Source organism: Artibeus jamaicensis, unplaced genomic scaffold, assembly GCF_021234435.1.
Source record: "Artibeus jamaicensis isolate MK-2021 breed Jamaican fruit bat unplaced genomic scaffold, CSHL_Jam_final scaffold_1019, whole genome shotgun sequence".
Taxonomy (NCBI): Eukaryota; Metazoa; Chordata; class Mammalia; order Chiroptera; family Phyllostomidae; genus Artibeus; species Artibeus jamaicensis.
This window is the reverse complement of record NW_026522025.1, coordinates 23,140,845-23,164,713: the sequence shown is the minus strand read 5'-3', so window position 1 is coordinate 23,164,713 and position 23,869 is coordinate 23,140,845. Positions and strand designations below refer to the sequence as shown.

Sequence of the window (23,869 nt, the reverse complement as noted above, 5' to 3'; positions counted from 1 at the left end):
GGAACTGGAGAGCATTTTGCTAAGTGAAATGAGCCAGTCAGAGAAAGACAAATACCATATGATCACACTTATATGTGGAACCTAATGAGCAAAAATAAACTAATAAACAAACTAGAAACAGACTCATAGACAGAGAACAGGCTAACAGCTCTCAGAGGCAAAGGGGTATGGGGGTGGTGGGTGAAAAAGGGGAAGGGACTAAGAAAACAACCTCATAGACACAGACAATTGTATGGTGATGACCAGTGGGAAAGAGGGGTGGGGGAGGTAGAAGACAGAAGATGGTATGGAGGGATGGATGGTGATAGAAGACTTGACATACAATACAATAGAAGCAGGTGAACATATCATACAATATATAGATGATGTGTTATAAAATTGTATACCTGAAACCTATATAATTTTACTAACCAATGTTACCACAATAAATTCAATTACAAAATAAACAGATTCGTAGGTACAGAGGGTGGGGGGTTGAGGGGCTGGGTGAAAAAGTTGAAGAGATTAAATTAAAAAAAAACCTCAAAGACACAGACAACAGTATCAGGACTACAAGAAGGTAAAGGGGGTGGGGGTGTTAGAAGAAGGTAAAAGGGGGATAAATGGTGGTGGAACAAAAGTTGACTTTAGATGGTGAACACACAATACAATATACAGATGATGTATTATAAAATTGTACATGAAAATTGTATGATTTTATTAACCAATGTCATCCCAATAAATTCAATAAAAATTCAATAAAATAAGGGTTACTTAAACAAAAATAAGTAAATGAAAATAATTTTGTTTCAAGGAAAGAATATATTGGGTAGTTGGATAGGTAGCCTTTGAAAAGGTAGAGACAGATCTTTCTATGAAACAGTAAAAAAGATTAAAAAAAAAGAGTTAAGAATCAGAGGAGAATCAGATGACTTTACAAGAGAGAACTGCAATTAAATTTCACTCCAGATTTCCTTACATTTTTCTACAGCTGTAAGGGTTAATTATTGAGAGATGGGATACTGAGATATACAGTTGGCAGACTTCAGGAGAGGGTTTAACTTTTGAGAAAGAGAATATTTTGAGCAAGAATCAGAAGGATTTTGAGTTGTGCCACAGCTGGAATTTAGAAATTATAGATTTTTGACTAACATACTGCAAGTTTATGCATTCTGTCTAGTACGGTTCAAGAGCACCAAAGCAGGACTACAGACAAGTGAGCCAGCCTGACCATGGACTGGAGACTGTGGTGAGTGGTGCACTAAAAGTTCAAAGCTGACAGATAATTATGGGCATTAGTAACATGTATTCCAGGCTGAAAGTGAAAGGAAATGATGGCAAAACGAGCAAATGAAAGAGATAAGGAAGCATGAATATTTTAATATGGTTATATCCATTAACTGGAGACTGGGAGAAAAATGTTTGCATTGTATGTCCTGAGACTGTACTTATTTTTGAGCTAAGGAGAAAAATGTGGCTTATATAAACTTTAAATTAAGGGTCTATGATTCCAATTGAAACAGGCTTTAGAAAAGAAGCTGTAGTCCAAGTCATATTTTCTAGCTTGAAAATGCACAACCAGAGTGTAACAGGGTGCAGCCAAGGAGAGAGGGTCAAAATAGGGATTTGTAATGGGGTCCAGAACTTGGTGTCCAGGAAATATTAGGAAATTATATATATGAGAGATGTCCTCACCCCCACAAGTCTGAGCGGGGGGATGGGACTCAAGGAGCAGGGCCATTGAGAAGAGCTTGGAGATGACTGGCTCCATACCACAGGACCACACCTGCCTGGACTTACTATGGCAGCCCAGAAAAGCTGGAAAAATATGGGAATGCTGGCAGCTGTGGCCAATTGTGGAAGGAGTTTGGAAATGATGCAGCAGATGAAGATTGGTGCTAGAATTTAAACCCAGGCACCCGAGCTATGCAGCATCTTTTTGGGACCATGCAGCTTGGGCAGAGAAGAACCACAGACTTCTACTTCTTTTTCTGAGATACAGTAAGTACCCTGAACTGGGCAGAGGGGGAAGGAAGGATTGTGCATTTGTGGGTATTCTAAAGGACTTTGGGATCTCAGTGAAGACATGAAGTCATTACTCTTAAGTTTATATAACTCTTTAAATACATAATCCCTTTCCTTTTCACCAATCTCTAGCATTGAGAGACATCTTTCCCTGGCAGCAGGCAAGGCAAACCTAGTACGTGGTGGGGGACCCCCAGAGCAAAAGGGTGGGTCCATTTGGTAATAGTATATCATTCACCCTCCTCACCGGGTCTGTTCTGTATCAAAACTATAGAGAATACACAAATTCATTATTGTTAAGAAGTACTGGCACTAAAATGTCTGCTTCAATATGTTAATTTAAAAAATTCCAACCAACTTTTCCATGACAGATAATTAAAAGAGCTAAAAACAATATAAAAAATGTTTCTTTAATACTATCCAGGACCTAACAAGATAGTGAGGAACTGCCAGCCCGGAGAAGTCTGGAATTCAGGGAGGCATGCAAACACTAAGAACCGCTTTTGCCCTGCAGAGGCATTTGTGGCTCTGGAACAAGTAGCTGGGATCTGCTTTTCACAGCCTTGGGGCCTAGAAGAACAGAAATCAGAATCTAGAGCTCAGAATGGGTACTTCAACATCTACTTAGGACTAGGACTCCTAGGATGTATTCTAAGAGTAAGTTTGAAATAAATTAGTTGCAAAATATATTACCCTCTTTCATGTCAATAGGTTGCCTCTGAAAACCTCAATTTTGAAAATTGCATGATCTAGTCCTGAGCTTCTAATGACATTAGACGTTTACAGAGAACAAAGAGAAATGTTCTTGGAGGAAGACGGCATCGTCCTAGGCCTTAAAGTATTGCCACAAATAAATTTTCAAGTACAATACCTGACGCACAATCCCAAAACCCACACATCCGAAGGGAAAAAACACCATTAGGGAAAACAAACAGAAACAGCCCCTGAGGAATTCTACATGTAGAATTATAGGGTGCAAACCCAAACAACTATGTTTACTATGTTCAAGGAGATAAAAGCCAACTGAAAATGTTGACGGAAATGAGAATGATAGAAAGTGATGGAGTGTATGTGAAAAAGGACTACTTAGAAACTCTAGAAATAATAAACATAATACATGAAATGAAGAAATCAAAAAATGTACTTAACAGCAATTTAAAGAGAATTAGTGAACTAGATGATAAAAGCAACTGTTCAGAATGAAACAAAATATTTTCCAAAGTAGAATCAGAGACACAGGAGATACAGTGAGAAAGCCTACAAGAAATTTATTTTAAATACCAGAGGATAGGAGAGATAAAGTGATAAGAAGAAAATAACTGAGAATTTTCCAGAACTTAAAAGAATCCATAAATACAAAAGGCTCAGCTGATGACTCACAGGCAAAACAAATAAAAAGAAATCCATATCTAAACATATAGTAAAACTTTTAAAAAACACAAACAGGAAATTATGGAATTAAAAATTACCATAAAGCAAAAACAGTTGACTTTCAAGCAATATGAGTTTGACCTCCGCAGGTCCACTTATAAGAGGACTGTTTTCAATAAACATACAGGTGGTACTTTGTATCCATGTTTGCACATCCATGGATTCGATCAACCACTGCTCGAAAACAGTACTTCCATCCGCGGTTGGGATCCCTATATGCCGAAGGCCAACTTCAGTTACAGGTGAATTTTAGCCTGGGGGTGTGGGGGTTCTGCATTATCCCCCTACAGTGTTCAAGGGTCAGCTGAAATTTGGGAGAGGGTAAATACAGATATAAAATATTTTAAGGTATTTACATTGTCATGGAAAGAGGGTAAATGTGCCAAATAACATCACATTTTCATAAGTTGGGGATGCCTGGTACTATTCCTAGGGCAGGAGCTCTCAAACTTTTGGTCTCAAGTCCCATTCATACTCCTTAGTTATCGAGGGCTCTGATGATCTTTTGTTTATATAATATGAATATGTATCAATGTTTGTCATATTAGAAGTTAAAAATGAGAAAATTTAAAAATATCCATTAACTTATTTAAAAACATTAATATGCCCATTTCATGTTAACATTAATAAGTAACCTTTCCACACAAAGTAGTGAAAAGAGTGGCATTATTTATATTTCATTTTTGCAAATTTATTTAATTGAAGATTGCTGAATTCTCACATCTGTATTTGTTCTCATTGTAACAAGCTATTGATTGAAGTAGATTTTTTAAAAAAGCTTTACATTGCTATGTAGTGGGAAAAGAAAGATAATTTTATATATTTTTCTTTGAATCTATATAAAAATTTGAGATGTAGCAATTTCTTAAAGTTTATTTCCAATATAAACTCTGAGACCGTATCAAAAAAATGTTCTACTGTTACATTAGAATCCACTGGCCTATCTTGTGTGTTCTTTGCATGGATCTTTACCTTATGTATAATTTTGTAGCATCACACACTGATCATCTGAAAAATGTCAGTTCAGTGAGCTTTGCAGATATTAAAAATGTTGAAAATTTCTATTATATATTTTAAACACACTTATTGATATTGCCACTGATCTCACCAGAAAAACCTGTACGTTTTGGGAAACTGGAAGCTGATGGTGACAAATATAAGTTGGTCAAACATGTGCTAATTTTGACTTGAAAGCTCAGTCTTTGTCACTAGTGAAACATGCTGACTGCTGTTTTCTTTAAGTGACAGGCTCACTTCATTCATTTTCTAGAAAATGTCTGCCAAATCCTGATACATAAATATTCAACATTTCTTGGTTTCTATTTCCAGTGAAAATGATGTTTAATGACCTTGGAACTCATGACATTTTTCAAAATAAAAAGTTATTCAGTAAAAGGTAAAAGGGGTCAAATGTGTGTTGACGGAAGATTTGACTTGGGGTGGTAAACAAACAGATAACACAATGTACAGAAGAGGGATTGTAGAATCGTACACTGGAAACTTATATAATTTTATTAACCAGTGTCACCTGATAAAATTAATTAGGAGAAAATTAAAAAATAAAACACTGGGAAGGGGAAAATCAATGTAATTTGCAATAGTAACAGTAAAATCATATGATCATTTCCAAAGTAAACTCATATGATCCTATGATCATCTCAGTGGGTACAGAAAAAATTGATAAAATTCAGTATTTACTATTGGTTAAAAACTCTTAGTTAAGGGAAAGTAGGGAGCTTCTTTAATCTAATAAAATGTTTCTATGAAACAAAAATTCTAGACCAATCATTGTAGTACTTCACACTTAATAGTAATATGTTGGAAACTGTTGTTTTAAAGTTGAGAATTAGACAATGATTTCTACTACTAGTACAATCATGCAGTGCACTGAGATCCCAGCCAGTACATTAAGGTGGGGGTAGGGGTGGGGGTGGGGGAGGGGAATGAAAGCTATAAGGGTAGTAAAAGAAAATACAAAAAATAATTGTTCACAGGTGATATGGTATAAACAATACACATATAATTTGTTTATTAGTTATTAAGATTGCTAGGTACAAATGAGAATGTAAATCAACTATATTTTGACACATCAGCAACCATTAAAATTTAAGGATATAATTTATAACTGCATCAAAATATAAAACACTTAGGAATAAATCTAATAATATATGTGCAAGACCTCTGTGGAAAAAATAACAAAACTTTTTGGTAAACATTTTTTTAATTAATTTTATTTAGTTATTTTTCAAGTACAGTTTTTTTGTCTATTTCTCCCATCCCAGCCTCCCCCCCCCTTGCTCCCCACCTCCCTCCCATTTCCACCCCCCTTAGTTCTCATCCCTGTGTCCTTCCTATTTGTTCCTCCAAATCCCTCCCCCTTTTTCCCCTTAACTTCCCTTCCCTCTCCCCTCTGGTCACTGTCCCCTTGTTCTCTATTTCAGTGTCTTTGGTTTTTCTTTGGTGAACATTTTTAAAAAGTACATAAATGGAGAGATATAACACATACATGGAATAGAAACCTTAATGATGTAAAGACGTAAATTGTCCTTAAATTGGCCTATAGATTCAAGGCACTCTCAATCAAAATTCCAAAACATCGCAGAATTTCTTTTCTGGAACTTTAAAAGCTGATTGTAACATTTACATAAAAATGCAAAGGGCTAATAAAGTTAACAGGCTCCCAATGAGGAACAAGGGGCACCAGCACGGGGACAGACAGACAGTCCACGGGGCACAACAGCCCGAATAAGGTGTGGTGAGAGTGCCGAGCAGAGTGCTGGAGGGAAAAGTAAAATCAGGCTTTTAAAAAAGAGAAACTGGAAGAACTGGATAACCTCATGGCAAAAGGAAATGTAGACCCTCCGCATATACGCGGAATTTGTGTCAGGGGAAATGAAAACCAGTAACTAAAAGACAAAATCGTAAGCTTTATGAAGAAAATACAGAAGAAGACTTTGATAAAATCAGACAAGGAAAAAAATTTAAGCAAGACATAAAAGCACTAACAATAAAGGGAGGGGTTGAAGAAATACATTAAATTGAAGAATGGCTATCCTTCAAGACAGCATTAAGAGGGCAACAAGGCAGGCCACAGATATTTTTTCTCCCTCTCTGTAAGGGAGTATGTGTGTGCGAGGGGGTGTTCTGGGAAGAGTTAATATAAACAGTATATAATAAATCCTTACAAATCAACAAGAAAAGACAGCAGCCAGTTAAAGCAATAGAAAGATGGAGAAATGATTGTCATTACATAAAAGAAATTAAATGGCAAATAAGCATCAGAGAAGGTGCTTGTCATTAGTAATAAGAAAAATGCAAACTAAAACAATGAGATGTTATTGTACATCCATCAAGTGGCCTGAAATTAAAACGTCTGACAATACCAAATGTTGAAAAGAATGCACAGTAGCTGGAAGTTTCATGCAATAACTGGTAGGAGTATGGACTTAAATGCTTAGAAAACTGTAGCACTATCCTGCTTACTTAAATATATATGGAGGGTAATAAGGGCTATCATTCTGAAACCGAAACCCACATTGCAGGTACCAGTGCCCTGCCCAAGTGGCACTGACATATTGTATTACAAAATGGTAGTTAAGTCTTTGTCAAAAATGGTGTTCTATGGACAAACGTATTGGGAAACGTTAAATACATTCTTCACCTCTTGGGGATTGCCTGTGAATATTAGATACTAAAGTCTACAAATAGTTATTTACTTAAGTCTGTCTCATTTTGTTTGATTCAGAGTTCCAGAATATTATTTGAAAAACTCATTTTTTTGTAGGAAAATGATTAACATCTTATGGGATAATGGCTTGGAACATGGTTTAGAAACTCTGCAATAGATATAGTCTTGTTGGGGCCGGAAATAAGACATGGATGGCCATGGATTCCATTATTATGTCACCATTGTTCTTTAAGTTCTATTCGATGTAATTACCAGAGCTCAGATGTGGCAGGCGATGAGTTATTACCATATTTTTCAGACTATAAGATGCATTCCCACCCTGCCCCCAAATCTGGGAGGAATCATGGCTGTTAATGCTGCTGTTGAGTTCTGTTTACATTTACATTGGTAAAATATTATGTTATTAAGTATTTTACCACACTTTTTACTTCAAATTTTTTTCCTATTTTCCTCCTCTAAAACCTAGGTTTGTCTTATAGTCTGAAAAATACAGTAATGCTGGAACAGAAGAACAAATCATCATTACTTGCAGAAGATATAATAGTCTCCCTTGCGAACATGACAAACCATAATTCAAACTATTAGCACTAATAGACGAATTTAAAAATGGTAGCCAGCTGCGATGTGGATATATGAACCCACTGATGGTACCTCAGCAAAAATGAATCTGCAATAAAAAGAAATCTATTGTACAATCACAAGCAAAATGCAAAACATTTAGAGAAAAAAACTGAAAAAGAAATTGTTAATTTTTTAAGAAATATGAGTGCCTTATATAAGAATGAACCATAATATGCTATCAATCCAAGTATTAAATTGTATGTGGTTCTTAAGAAAAAATATTTGAATTTCCACACCTAGACTAAATGCTTTTGGAAGTTTATTTAAGGTCTAAGATCTTGTGATCTACTATTAGACAAGCTAAACCTTTTGAATTATGGGAATTCAATATTAGGATTTAAATATATAGTAATATTTATACTTGCTTTGGAGTCTCTCCTTTATTGCTATGGTAATTATACTTTGAAATTCCTTTCTTGTTACAATAATTATTTTTAAACTATTTTAAATATTCTTTTAGATATCATGGGTTATTGACCCAGTAAATGAAATGACTGAGGTCATAGAATTTTAATGCTTTAATAAAATGGCTTTCTAAAATGCTCAGTCCCTGTGACCATGTAAAGCACAGACAGCAATGAGCTAAAACTAAAATTACCACCTTTTGGTACCCAAGACCGTAGAAACAAGACACGCTAAAGATGCCACTCAGTTTGTAGAAGACCAAAAGATGACAATGAATGAACAATGATTCATAGCATGAATGAACCAAAATGCTTTACTAAAAACTATGGTGCATTTTGGCCATGGTTTAAAGAGCAGACTTCAGACTTTCTTCCTGTCTTCCTCAAAATCTATTTAACTGGACTTTAGAACTCTCCACGGGATCATTTTTGATGCAGAGCAATTTGAACATCTTTCAAGTACTGAATAGCAGCTTTACATGTTTTATGCTTTTTAAGATTTTTTTATTTGTTTATTTACAGAGGGAGGGGAAAGGAGAGAGAAACAGAGGAAGAGAAACATCAGTGGGTGGTTGCCTCTCATGCTCCCCCTACTGGGGACCTGACCCACAACTCAGGCATGTGCCCTGACTGGGAATCAAACCAGCAACCCTTTGGTTCGCAGGCCTGCGCTCAATCCACTGAGCCACACCAGCGAGGGCCAACTTGACATATTTTAAAGCTGAAAGAAAAAAAGGCCTTTAATCAAGCCGGATCAATTATCACAAAATGTTAAAGGATAGCCAATCCAAAATGTAAACCAATTGTTATTTGTGTTGCATTTACAAAACAGGATTATTGACAGGCCATGAAGAAATGGGCTGAAGGAAATCTGAACCTGGTAAGAGTCCTGGCCGAGTGCTGCAGCCAAGACACCGCTCATCACCACCGCTTCCCTGCCCCACACCTGGGCTCCGAGCCATAGCCCTGGACCCTAAGCATAGGGCCCAATTGACAAGCTAATGAATTATGTATGAATATATTATTGACTGGCCTGACCATAAAAATAAATAACCTTTTGGGACCATATAATTCATTTTGGGGGTGGGGGGGCAGTGGAGTGGTGGTAAGATAGAGAGGGGAAGCTGAGAAAAACCAAATAACTTTTGTAGTTCTAATTTTTATGAAAAAAATTTTTTATGGGTATGTAACTGCTGTAAACAAACAAGTGCTAATTTTAGGCAAAGTATAAGTGACACTTCAAAATATGGGACTTGATCCAAGTAAATGTTTCCTTCTTGTTGCAGGAGATCAGAAGTTTATCAAACTATTGCCACATCATTTCTAAATCATTTTTGTGCCAAAGGCATAAACCACTTTTCCCAATATGGATTAAACATTGAAGACATAATTTAAAATAAGAGCTATTAATAACAGGACACTGAAAGTTTAACATATAAACCCTGTGTATAAAAATATATCATTAATTTCAGTACTGTCAACCTTCAACATTCTATCATATTCCACTTCTATCTCAGCCAGAAGAACTTAAAGTGCTCTGAGAAAATTATAATAGCACAAGTTTCTAGCAGCAGAGTAGAAGACAAATAACCGTTGGCTTTGTCATCAGTCTTGCATTCAAATCCCTCTCTGCTACTTTCTGTGTACTTTTGCATGGATTCCCCAACTTCCTGACTCGTTACTTCCTTAATTTCTACAACTCATTTATTAGCTACGTGTGAACAAGCTCGGTCTTTGCTCCAAGTAAATGTGAGTAAAATTAAACCCTATTCCTCCTTCACCACAAAAGAAAAGCTACCTCACTGAGCATTAGCAATGGAAATTTAGCAGAGGATGGCTCGGAGTGATATAGAAGAAGGCTCTCCCATTCTGGCCTACATTTCTTCTAAATGACATACCCTAGACTCTATTTCTCTCCAAAGCGGTAAATTTTTCCCAGCTTCTCCAAGCTTATACCCTCACAACTATCAGTCTCGCAGCCCCCTAAAGACTCTAGTTAGCAAGATCTACCCTTCTTAGGGGCTAGTAGAGATGTATCAATAACAAATGATGTGATTAATAAATAAAAGCACACATACACACAGTTTACAAGGGGAAATAAACCCTTTTATTGCCTGCGTTTTATCATATGAGGATTCCTTTCAGGACTTGAAAAATCATTCTGTTTTGTCTTTTGCTCTTTGTTATTTTCCTTAGAAGATGTTGGTAATAAAGTTAAATACATTCCAGAAGCATCAGACATTTGTTACCTTCATGTTTTTCACAAACGTTGGCTTGGTAGAAAAATGCTACTTAGAAAACACCAGGAGGTAAAATGTCAGAGGCAGCTTAAGGATACACACAGAGTGAAGGCTTCTGTGTGGGTTGGATCATGAATGTACAGCATGCATCATGAATAAAATCATTCCTCTATCTCATAATGAGAATAATGTCTCAGATGTAAGTCCCCCTGCTGCCCCACAGAGGAAGTCTAAGTAGTAATGGTGGTGCCTTTTTCACCACTGCACTGCAAGCTTCAGAAGACAGCCAAGGCTGCTGATGGTTGGTATCTGTCTCCTCTGAGTGACAAGACAGTTCTAAATCAAAGACAGCATTGGGCTTTGTTTCTTAGAAACAAAAGGATAGATTACACTAAAATTTTTTTAAAGAAAATTAACTTCAAAACGGATTTCCTGGCTGGGTATTAGGAAGACTGTCCTGAAAAAATAAATAAATAAATAAAGTGCTCTTGATAGTCCTTTTTGGAAAACGATTAAGGTTTTATGCATAGTATGAATAACCACAGATGGCAGTTAAGTGTATAATTGATACAAAAGGGAACGGTTCCAGGCTGATATTTTTTCCTTGGAAAACTTTCTAACACTTCCACATTAATAATGGGCCATTATCTAGAAATTGAAGCTGCTAAGTGCAAACACCATAGGACTTGTAGTTATGCTTTGAAAGTATTCTTGCAATTACCCAGCTGCAAGTTAAATGCAGTATAGCCTGTGGCTTTCTAAGCTGCATTTTGACTTTTATTTTTACCCAATTGACCTGTGCTCTGGTTTCTGACTGCAATATTAGATCCATCAACAAAAATACCCCAGATAAATGAGATGACATTGCCACCAAACCCTGAGATCCAACTCTCAAGCTGGAAGTCTAACCTCTAATTTACTCTAGTCCACGACTGATTAGACTCATTATTTAATGAAATATCTCTTGGTTGTCTGTCTATCAAATTATTTGTATTCATGGAGAGAACATGATAAGCCAAAATGATAATTATCCATTTTTCTAAAATAAAAGGTCCATGCTAAGAATAACAATGAGTTATTAAAATAGCACTTTTCATCTGACATAATATATCTTAACAAGCTCTTTAAATCCAGAGATTTTCATCACTGGACATCTTATCTAATAAAAAGGAAGATGTTTACTTTCTGTATATTCAGATTTTGCTAGCTCTGAGCAACAGCTTTTGAATTTGAATGCTGTTGGAAATAATGAGGTAAGATGAAGAAATCCAGTATTTTTTTAAAGCACTACATTTAATATCATTGTTTATATCATCGTTTGCCCAAGTACCTGGATCTAAAACAGCAGTTCTCACTTGGGAATCCCCTGGGGACACTTGGCAATGCCTGGAGATGTTTTTAGCTGTTACAGTTGAAGGAGTGTTATTGACATCAGGTCAGTAGGAGCTGAGGATGCTGTTAAAGATCCGTCAATGGACAGCAAAGTCCCTCACAGCAAAAAATTGTTCAGCCAAAAATATCAACAGTGCTGAGGCTGAGAAATGGATTTAAAAGGAATCAAGGAATTTAAATAAATAATTAGGCAATAGGCCTATGAAGTTAGGCTACATAAGTGCTAGGAATTTAATCTTTTCTGTGTTCTATGTTTGACAGATTGTTCACAAGAGTCTAACTTCTTCAAACAGTACTAATTATACTAAGGAGATCAAGCTGTAATTTCATAGGATCCCACATAGGTATTTCAGACTTGCGCCAGCCTGAGTAGACATTTTCTTCCTCTGATGAAAAATGGATGGAGAAAAATATGTAATGAAGAAGAAATAGGGAAGAATTGAAAAAGAGATCGAGGGTAAATAAGAAGAGATAGGACTGATTGGAATGAAGTAAATAAAGGCAATTCCAATGTTATGGGTCCAAGGTATACAATCCTGCAAAACGTTTTGTTAGCTGGTAACTTTGTCTTCCACTGATCTCATCAATGTTACCCGTCTACATAACCCACACTCATTCATACACAGTCACCCACTGGGATAACCCGTGTCCCTGTCACACACCCTCAACACACACTCACACTCAAGGCCTTTCACACTGAAAAGGCTGTCACAGCCACCACAATTATATCACTCTCTTTAAAAAGGTAATAGACGCTTTTAAAATTGGGAGCAAAATGATTCAAGGAGCACAGATAATATACCCATTTTGTTTTCTCTATGAAACTGTAGTATTAAATTTCCAACATAAAGTTCTGGGTCATTTTGTGACCACTTGCAGGTTCAACCTCCTCTAGTCTTCCTAGAGGAAGAGGCAAGAGAAAACAATTTATTTTCAGCACAGGTTTCTGTGTTCTTGGCACACAAGCTCCTGGCACCGGAGAGCTGTGAGGAACACAGTGGTTTGGGTCTGGCAAGCTCCATGAGCTTCAGTTCCCAGCAGCCAGGCTCCTCTGAGGCCTGCCAAAGCCACAGAGCAACACCGAGTCTTCGGAGCCAAAAGCCCTCGGGAGGGAACCATCCTCTGTGCAAAACCTCAACATACGCTTCATTAGCTAAGAGGTTGATTACCAGTAGCAGAATCTTTAACAAATCTTAGCAAAGTTTTAGAACTTGAAAGATACTGGTGTTGTAGAAGTTTGGTAGACCATAAAGTGCCTATAATGTAGATGCCAGAGGGGGGCATCCATCTCTATTAGTTAACGCAAGTCCTTCTCATTACATCAGATTTCATTCAATAAATTTCTTTCAAAGGTGAAAGAAAAAAATCCTGGGAATTAAAAAATAAGGGATCAAGATAGTGGCAGAAAGAAATGTGAACATTTTTATATGGAACAACCTGATGAAAATTCACATATACCAATGAGGGAGCATTTGTTCAAACATGAGACAGCTCCACCAAAACAAACAAAAGTAAAATCATCATGAAACAACATAAATAATAAATTATTTCTATAGATAAATGGGTAAAGGGATATCTATCAAAACCTGTTAAAATAAGAACTATACACATAACTCAGTTTGTGGGTAAAGGCTGGATTAAAGGTCAGTATGGTAGACTGACTGGAAGTGTTAGCAGATTATTGACAGGGGAAAAAACAAATATCCAGCTGCCTTAAGTTGTTGGCTATTATAAAAAATTAAATTATATATATATATATATATATATATATATTCTTGTATTTGCCTGGTTTTTTTATTTTTTTATTGTTGATCAATTACAGTTGTCCTGATTTTTCCCCTATTACTCTCCCCTGCCCTACTCACCTCCCTCCACATTTAATCCTCCCCCCACTCCACTGTCTTTGTCCATGGATCCTTTATGCCTTCCTTGACTTAACCCTTCCCCTTCTTTCCTCCATTATCCCCCTCTCCCCTCCCCTCTGGTCACTATCAGTTTGTTCTTTATTTCCATGTCTCTGGTTCTGTTTTGCTGGTTTGTTTGTTTTGTTGTTTAGGTTCCTGTTAAAGGTGAGATCATATGGTATTTGTCTTTCACCACCTGGCTTATTTCACTTAGCATAATGCTTTCCAGTTCCACCCATGCTGTTGCAAAGGGCAACCACTATGGAAAACAGTATGGAATTTCCTTAAAATACTAAAAATGGAACTGCCTTTTCACCTGGCAATTCCACTCTGGGATTATGAATCCTAAAACACCAATTCAAAAGAACCCATGCACCTCAATGTTCATAGCAGCGTTATTTATTAGAGTGCTGGAAACAGCCTAAGTGCCCATCAGTAAATCAGTGGACCAGAAAACTGTGGTACATTTACACAATGGAATACTATGCAGCAGAAAGAAATTATATATATTCTTAATAAATGGTACCAAAAATTTATATAAACAATATTCTGTAACAGCAGAATACTAAATGCATTGGGGTGTTTGACACTTGACATTCTTTTCTTAAAATATGACCCTTTGTTCATTTCTTCACTGACAGATAAATTGCATCTAATACTAAAATCTTCCAGAAGAAAATAATTAAAATGTTGATGTATATCATACTTTCTTAATAGAAAACTTTTTTGAGAGAATCAATTAAATGTGATCTCAAAGGTTAAATGTAATGAAGTGTGTCTAAAATACACAGTTGCCAATTAAAAACATATTTGTGGTAATTAGCTCCAAATAAACATGGAAATTCTCAGTGTTGGCATCCACATCTCATATTCTCACAAGGCATATAAATCCATGAAATTAACTGACTCAAAACCCTAACTACATAAAGCAAGACATTGCCCTCTGGCATTCTTTGGGAAAAGAAACCTTAAGGAGACCGTTTTGTTAACTTCTGTTAACCCCACATCAAGAAGGTTCCCACTGTATGTAGAAGCAACCCCAAACCCTTCATGTGCTTCAGGAATTTTGGACCCTGGCCCTCTCAGTCATAGTCAACCAGTAAACAATTTCTTAAGTTTCTTGACCACGTCATATTCTTGCCTTAGCCTCAGGACTTGGAACACTCCATTTCTCTTCTCCTAGAATACTTTGCCTCCATTCCACTTCCCAGTTTTGCAGAAACTTTCTCATAATGAGCAACCCAGCTTAAATATCATCTTCTCCAAGAAGTCTCCTGATCACTCACTCAAGCCCAAGGTAAGTGCTCCCCATCAGGCCCATGCATCTATAGCTCAGAGGGCTGTACCTTCAGAGACACTTAGTCTAATTATAATTGTGTATTTATCAATCCATTTACTCACTTATTATCAGAATCTTCCATCAGTCACTATGTCTCCTGGAGGAAGAAAAAATTCTGGTATTCACTGTATCAGTCACACTAAGTTGCCCGACCCAAAGCAGGTATTAATAAATATGTTTGATTGCGCAGAAGTAGATTCCAATGTACTGTAAATATCATACTGGTTAAAAGACTTAGCTGTGATGTTTACTGATATAGTGGTTTTAGTGCCATTATTCTACATCAGTGTTCAAAAGGGTCCTACCTTATTTGCATAGCATTGTGTATTTTTCAGAGTGTAAGTCTTAAATTTGTTTGAGTTCTGTAAATTCTAAGGAATCTCCAAGAACATGGAGGTCTCTGGTACCAATGGGACATATAGTTCACAAAATTCCTATTGAACTGGGAGACTGTATAAAATATACTGTGTAGTCAGTACCTAAACCACAGAAATATATGTCTGTGTGTACACGGGCACATGTGCACCCCTGTGTCAGGACACATAAGTAAACTCCTAGTAAGGGGCCTTGGTGGACAGGCGGCCGGGGTATCAACATGTAAGGATTCAGTCCCTGGGTTCCTTCTTCTCTGGAACTTTTCAAAAATTGCTTTCTTAACCTACATTTTCCTGCATCCTCCAAGAGGTCTAATATGAAATTTAAGATAAAGTACCATATTGAGTTAGAGGGACTAAATCTAAAACAGACTTGAATTTGTAATAAAAAGGTTATAATCGCCAGAGAAGCCAGGATCATAGGATTCTTCTTCTTTAAGCAGGTTAGTCCAAATAGGTACAACATGAAAATGGAAGAGGGATTTGAGAGCAAAGAAGATAAAGTATAAAAATACAGTCAAACCATTCATCTACATATAAGATTATGAAATCACTTTTAACCTCCACGTTTAATTGAGGAAAGAAAAGTAAATTTCAAGTGTTATTGGAAAAGGGTACAAGGTGTAACTTTCCACTGAAACTTTAAAGGTTATTTAATAATTAGATGGCAAGTTTTATAAAAACAAGGAAGTGGTTTTGTTCTTTGTATTACTCCAGCATCCAGAGTAATGTCTGATATCTAGTACGCAGTCAGTAAATACTTGTTGAATGATTAATAACAATATTAGGAACTCCTAGGAATACTTTGTCAAATATTGTGCTAAAGAGCTCATAGGTAACATACCAATTAACCACTGCACCTAAATAGGAGGAAGGTGTATTTTAAGCATTTTAAAAGGAGTTAATAAAATCCAAATAATTTCTCCAGGATCAGAGGGCAGAGGACATTCCCATCCAGGATGAGCTGACCACAGAGCCTGCTTTCCCACCCAGTGCACTAAACAGGCTCCTTGGACACACAGAATTGTATGGAGGAGAAATGCAACCACATTAAAAAGGATGTGCAGAAAAAAATCAGAATGTATGATGAACTACAGAGCTGCAGAACGCGGCCTATTTCTGTGCAGTCGGCTCACTGAAGCTGCAAGTACAATGCCACAGAATATTATGGAGGTGGCTAAAGGCAGGATGCAGGTGGGAAAGGGAGTCAGAAAAAAATAGGCAGAAAATAAATAAGGAGCTTATTCCTTTCCCTAGTAACAGCTATACCTCTAGCTGCAACATTGCCAGTGCTGTCAGACCTTACAGAAATGAGGCAAACCATGTTTTTCAAAAGAGTAATAATGAAAAAATAAAGTCCTGTGGTGCTTTCCCTCTATCGGCTCTGCTTATAAATTCATAGCACAGCATGGAGGTTATTAAAATCCCATATGTGAGAACCACACACAGCACAAAGAGATATGAATTGGCGTTCCATGGAGATAATGCTATCTAATGGGCAAAACAAGTAGTAGGGTTTCATTTTTATTCCGAGTACATTTGAAAAGGGCTCAGCATCCAACTACTGCGCATGGATAGCTGACCGTTCAAAGACCGTTTCTCCCCTTCCTTCCTACGGATTAATAAGTGGGTTATAAAGAGTAGGGTTGTTATCTGCCCAAGTCTGGATATTCCCATGACATCTTTTCTTTGCTTGCAACTGTTTGAAATAGAGTGGATTAAAAGCTTCTCCAGCTGCCTTGGCACAGAAGGGAGGCAGAGGACCCCCCCACCCCAGCCTCAGCACCACAGCATCAGGCAGGCCTGGAGTCCAGAGGAGCTCGTGCTTTCAGGTCCACAGTCCACCAGAGACCTGCCCAGAGGTCTACCTCAGACTGGCTTATACTTCATTGTTGCCAGCTTGGTTTATTAATGGATTTTTGGGTCAGAAAAGGCTGCCTAATGTCCTATTAGGGAAAATCAAATATGACTAATTATAGCAAATACCATTCTACATAATCTGGCAAGGAGAGTGGAAAACAGCATCTCAGATCAAAAAGCCAATGTTAAGTATATCCTATGACCTTAATCAGTAGAAACCTTATACTTGAAATTTCCTAAGTAACTTAGTGCTAGGACTTAATTAGGGCAAAATAACAGCTTTTATTTATTTATTTATTTATTTATTTATTCATTCCAAAATCCAACTGTGAAAAGCAGATAAATTTTGTATGATCATAAACACTTGGACCAGGGGGTATAGACAGAAAACACCACTCTAAGGAGGCAGAAACTTTAAATCCTTTGAGAATACTAAGTCAGTCAAGCAACCAGAACCCCAACACATCTAAACCAAAAATCTGAAAGATGTGGGGAAAAAAAGATAACATGGGTATGAAATGTGAGGAATTTCTGAGTTGGAGCATCAACCTTTCATTCAGCAAGAATGTAATGAGCACTTACCTGCACTGTTCCATGCCCGGGGCATGCCACAGGAAGGTAAACAGAGTCCCTGACCCTCTGCAGCTTACATTTAGTGCTGGGAGGGAAAGTAGACCATTTCCCCCAGCCCTACAGTCCTCTTCCAGCCCTACAGTCACCTTAGTTACATCCAGTGCATTGGCTGGCAACCCAAATTTCCCTCAAGCTAACCCTGAGTGATAATGTAAAAATATCATTACCGAGTTGGTGCCTTGAAATGAGCAACGCACTTGGGTGAGGTGATGGTCTCCAGCCTGGGAGGCAAAGAGCCAAGAAAAGCTCACCTAAGAACAAGGAGAATCCAGCAGGATGAAAGGCCATTCAGGGGCGAGGTTGCAGCTAAAATGAACTCTGATGGGGGAGAGTGAAACCCTGGGGTCCAGAAGGAGGGAGCAACCGGTAATGAAGCTTCAGTATCAAACCTCTCAGACCTCTTAAAAACCTCTACTGCCCTGGAGCGTTCATTTAATGACCACATCTGAAAAGATGAGATGTTCTTCTACATCTTGTTTGGGATGATTTAGGGTAATACCCCTCTTTCAGAAATCCCCTATGCAAGGTTGATGGATGCTCTCTCAGTGCTTATCCGGTGATAACAATGTAGACAGAGCAGGAGGGAATAAGACCCTTGAGGCTAGCACTGAGGACCTCCAACATGAACAGTTACAAGGTCGTTAGGCAAATCATGTTATTTTTCTATGTTATTATCTTATATGCCAGTTGGAGATAATAGTACCTACCTTGCCCAACTCTCAGTATGTCAAAAAAATAAAAACAAAGTGGATTTTTAAGAAATACGGGAGGGACACATATACATTCTGAGAGCTCACAGCTAATTTTCACAATTCAGTTCAGGCTAGTTTGAGCTTCCTGGCTGAGAGAAATACAAAGAAAATAGCATACACAATAATGGTAATTTCTATGATTTTACAGAGTGCTTAATACATGTTCCAGGCACATATTTGACTGAACCCTTACAACCACCCTGTGGGGTTCCCATGATTATTGCCCACATGTTACAAAGGAGGAAGCTGAGGCCCTGAGCAGTTAAATATTTTGTGGAAATTCACAAATCTGGTAAATCAAACTCAAGTGCATCTGATTCCAAAGCTTATGAATTAAACCACCAAGTATTCTGGTTCTTACATCTCTCAAGATTTACTTCAATTCAAATCAGTATAATTCAATTAAATTTAATTCACAAATACATATGTGTATAAACACACATATATATACATATATACATATACATACATACACATATACATATGCACTTCCAGAGTTCTGGTAGCTCACACATTTTCACAAAATAGCATATACATATCCTTGCTGGGGTCCCCAACTTACTTAGTCATGAATGAAGGATGCGGTGCAAACAAGGTGTGTGCACAGGGAAGGGACTGAGGTCACACCCTGTGGCAGTCACCATTTGCTAAGCCTCTCTTGACACTCCCCAGGGTTGTAGGGTCCTGCCAGTAGAAAATAACTTTTTCCTATCTTATTCTTCATGCTCACACTAATTTATGCAGCTCTATTGAAGTTTCTTGTTCATAAGCAAAACTTGTCATCATGGTAAGTGCATCTTCGTCCACAGAGAAAAGAGTCAGTTCCCAAAATATCCTCATCTCTAGTTTTCCAGAAACCTCATCTTTCTGATTGCTCCATACAGTTCCAGGTATTAGGGGGACTTAAGACAAATATAAGGAATGCCCAAGAATCACAAACATTTATAGAATGCTAACTTCTGTGCCAGACATAGTTGTAAATGATTACTGATTCATTCAGTTCCCCAAACAGCACTATGACACAAGCATTAGTGGTACCTTTCTTTCATAGACAGGAAACTAAACACAGGGAATTTAAGTGATTGGCCCAACTGGTAAACCAGGATTTAAACTGAGTGGTCAGTCTCCAGGGCTGCATCTTCAACTGCTACATTATGGTGCCTCATGCCCTACATGATAGGAGCAAAAAGAGATCTGAGACAATGGAATGATACCAATTAGCTAGTATTTTTATTTCCATAATAAACAATAAACAAGATGCTAATAGAGTTTAAAAGCCAGAGTTCACTAGGTAAAGGAAGGTTCATGGAAAATGCAGACCAGAAACCAAGAAAATTCTGTTTGTAATGTTTGCCTGCCTTCTTCACCCAGAAAGCAGGTCTGCATTTTTTTTATCTGGAAGGGTTTTTTGTTTGTTGGTTGGTTTGAGGGCTTTTAAAAAACATTTTTAATGAGATATATCAAGCATACAGTAAGACAAAACCACTATTCTGACTTGTATCATTATAGCATATTTGTACCTGTTTGGGGATTTATAAATGGAATGATATGGATTGCATTCTTTGTGTCTAGCTTTGTTTGCTCACTGTGACATCTGTGAGGCTTGTCCACATTATTTTGTGTAGCAACAGTTCACTCTTTATTTCATTATATGAATATTGTATACAACATAGTTTCTCTAGCCCACTGTTGATAGACAAAAGGTTATTTTCAATTTCATGAATACTCGTGTACATTTCCTTTCCTGCCAAATGTACCCATTTGTGTTAGGTATCCTGGAATGAAATTCCTGGGTCATAGGATATGTATATATTCCTGCTACTTTTTTTGTTATTGATTTATAACCTAATTAAACTGTGATCAGAGGAAATATTACATGTGATTTCAGTCCACTGAATTTTTTAAGACTTGCTTTATTGACTGTTATGTAACCAATTTTATTAAATGTTTTATGTTTAATTGAAAAGAACATATATTCTGCAGCTTTGAGGTGCAGGGTTCTAGGTATGTCGTTTAGGTCAAGTTTGCTAACTGTTGTTCAAATCTGCTACATACTTACTCATATCTTTGACCGATGATGCTGACAGCTGAAGAGGAAGCAGTCTTTAAATTTCCAGCCGTGGTTGTGGGATCAACCATTTTCTTCCTAATTTTGTCAGTTTTTGATTAAACATTGTGTTAAGTGTGTATCTTTTTATATTATTAAACATTCCTGCAAACTGCCCATCTTATCACTATTGATATGGCTTCTTTCATTTTTAGTATCACTTCTGTCTTTAAAATCTACAATGTCAGATATCAGTACAGCTCTACCACACCCCTTTGATCAGTGTTTACATGGCATTTCTTTTCCTATTCTTTTATTTTGAGCCTGTGTCAGGTACAATAAAATTATTTTTATGCTTTTTAATGGCAACATTAAACACATCTCTTGCATTTTTAATTAATGTTTTTTGATTCTAGGATTTCCATTTGATCCTTGTCTATAGATTCCTGTTGTGAAATAATCAATTTGTACATACATTTTCTTAAACAGATTAATCATAGTTCTTTAAAATCCAATAATCTTAATATAACAATAACCTATAGTTTTCTATTTTCTCTTGAAATTCTGATATTTGCCTGTTTCCTGACATGCCCAGTAGCTTTCTCTTGACCATTGTACATTTTAAGTAAAAAGTTATATAGGCTCTGGATGTTATCTTCCTACACTAAGGATTTTGTTTTCTTCTGAAAGACAGAGCACAGGTAGACATATTGTCTTGATCTGGTAGTGAATCGTTTATTTCCAGTTTGCCCTTCTTAGAGCTCTTCCTAGTCTCGAATAAGGGTTTGCCATTTTTTGCCTGGGCCCTTCCTCCCCGGGGGGCTCTGGACCACAATTTCTGCCTTTATAGTTCAATAGGATTGGCTACCTGACCACTGCATTCTTCCTTGGCTCCTCTTGTGTGCACTGTGGAAGTCTCCAGACTCCTCATAGAAAGCCACAAGCAGAAAGCTGGCTCGGATATTTCTGGTTCCCTTTTATCTGGGATCTTGGTCCTCCATTATCATGGCTATCTTAGCATTTCTGAACATGAATTTTTGTTTCCCAATTCCACTGAAATTCCTGTTAAGATCTAGGACACTACTTTGTCTTCTATACTCCTTTTAATGCTCTACAAATGCATTACAGAGAATAGCCACAAAAAATGCATTTTCTTTTTTCAGTTGTTTTGACACCTCAAATTCTGGTTCTTTCAGGTACAATCTGATGCCTTCAGATAGTAATTTATGCAACTTCTTAATGGGAGAGTTAGTCTGATACCATCTATTCTATCATGTCTGTAAGCAGTGTGCTCTTGTGAGGATTAAATAATGCATACAAATAGCTAACATTACTAAAGAGTAGTAACTATTCAATAAAAGTTCACTACTGTTATTATTCCTACATATTAGCTAACCACTAGTTCAGGGGCCTCTTTTAAGGTAATGTTCCTGGGAGTTCTCCTCCAAACTCCCAGTGTTAAGTGCTGTTTCTTCCAACACTTGACCCTGGCAGATGTTATCTTTAGGTTACATTGTCCAATGCACAAAATTTTCCTGGTGTCTGGTAATCTTTTATCACCATACTAATAGTCCTCTAAAAAAGTGGTTATCTTTTTTAAGCAGCTCAAACTATTTTGAAACAAAATCTTATGTAGGACCTCAACAAATGGATCCAAAGCTGCCTACTCTGCTCTCTTGTCTCAACTCTCACTGTGATTGATGGATAGACAGACAGACAGACAGACAGATAGATACCCCTGAGGTATACAGTATCACAGCTGAAAAGCTCTGAGAAACCCAGTTGAAAATACTTCCATAGGGATAATATCTGGAGATTGTAGCTATCGGAAGAAAACAATGCTTAAGCATTTATACCATAATTTTGAAAACATTGCCTAGTGTTTTATTCCCTTTAGGTCCCACTATAAAAAGCCTGGCATGGCTCAACCAAAGTGTCTAGTGATTTCCACACATCACTCCACCTCCTGAGTACTCCCCAGAATTCAAGTTATTATTATACTTCCTCCGTAATGCACAAAAAACCACATCATGGCCCATGTGCTATGCCTGTTCATCACCCAGAACAAATGAGCATCAGATGACGCAGCAAAAACATCTCACACAATCAAAGACGATCCTGGCTCAGGATGGTCTTAATGTCAGTCTTAGACTCTGTGTGGCTGAAAGAGAAAGAGTGTGAGAAAGAGAAAAACTACAGAGAAGGAGTGTGCAGTGTGAAAGCATTGGGGAGGAAAATGAAAAAAGAAAAATGAATAACCAAGCACATTATATAGGGAAATTAACCTCTTAAGTTCCATGTGCTATATTGTTTGGGCACAATATCACAAAGAATAGAGTTGAACAATGCAATAATTTAAAAATAATCTTATTTTGGTCTATTGAAAATAAATGAATAGATAGGTAAACATATAAATATATAAAATCTAGTTCATAACCTAACCCTTATCTTTAAAAAACTTTTAATTGAAGTATACAATTAGAAAAAGATGGTAACCTCAAATGTATAGCTTTGTGGGTTGATTCCAATTGATCATGTGTATATAACTACCACCAAAAGTCATGAAAGAGCAGGTTACAAGAACCTCAAAAACCCCTCACACCTTCTGCCAATCACTACTCTCTCTCTCTGTGCCCCTCCAACGGCAACTACACTCTCACATATAATTTATCTAAATCTGATTTTGGATTTTATATAAATAGAATAGGAGAGTATATAGGTTTTAATATATAATTTCTTTTGTTATTACCTTTGTGAGACACACCCACACTTTTTTCAGTGATATATAGTGTTCCATGATATAAATATATAAGTAGTTTATCTATTTATGGACATTTTATTATTTACAAATGTGGCTATTATGAATGAAGCTGCTACAGACAACAATGTGCAGGATGGTCAGTGCTTGTACTTTTGTTTGAGTGTGGACCTAAAAATAGAATTGCTAGGTTATAGGATATACATATGTTCAACTTTAACAGATAGTGATGAAAGTTTACCACAAGAGGTTTACATGTACAGTGCGAAAGATTTCTAATTCCTGTATATCCTTATAAGTACTTGATTTTTTTAGTCATTTTTGATTTAGCCATTCTTGCTAATATGTTTATCATGTTGTGTTTTATTTTTTATTCTCAACCAAGGACATATTTTTCATTGCTTTTAGATAAACCAAAAGAG

The 23,869-nt window shown here is 36.9% G+C and overlaps 1 protein-coding gene across 4 annotated transcripts in view; it reads right to left on the bottom strand.

Moving 5' to 3' along the window:
* Positions 1-23,869, bottom strand: part of ST6GALNAC3 (ST6 N-acetylgalactosaminide alpha-2,6-sialyltransferase 3) — a 498,049-nt gene that overhangs the window by 205,712 nt on the left and 268,468 nt on the right. The window lies entirely within an intron of this gene.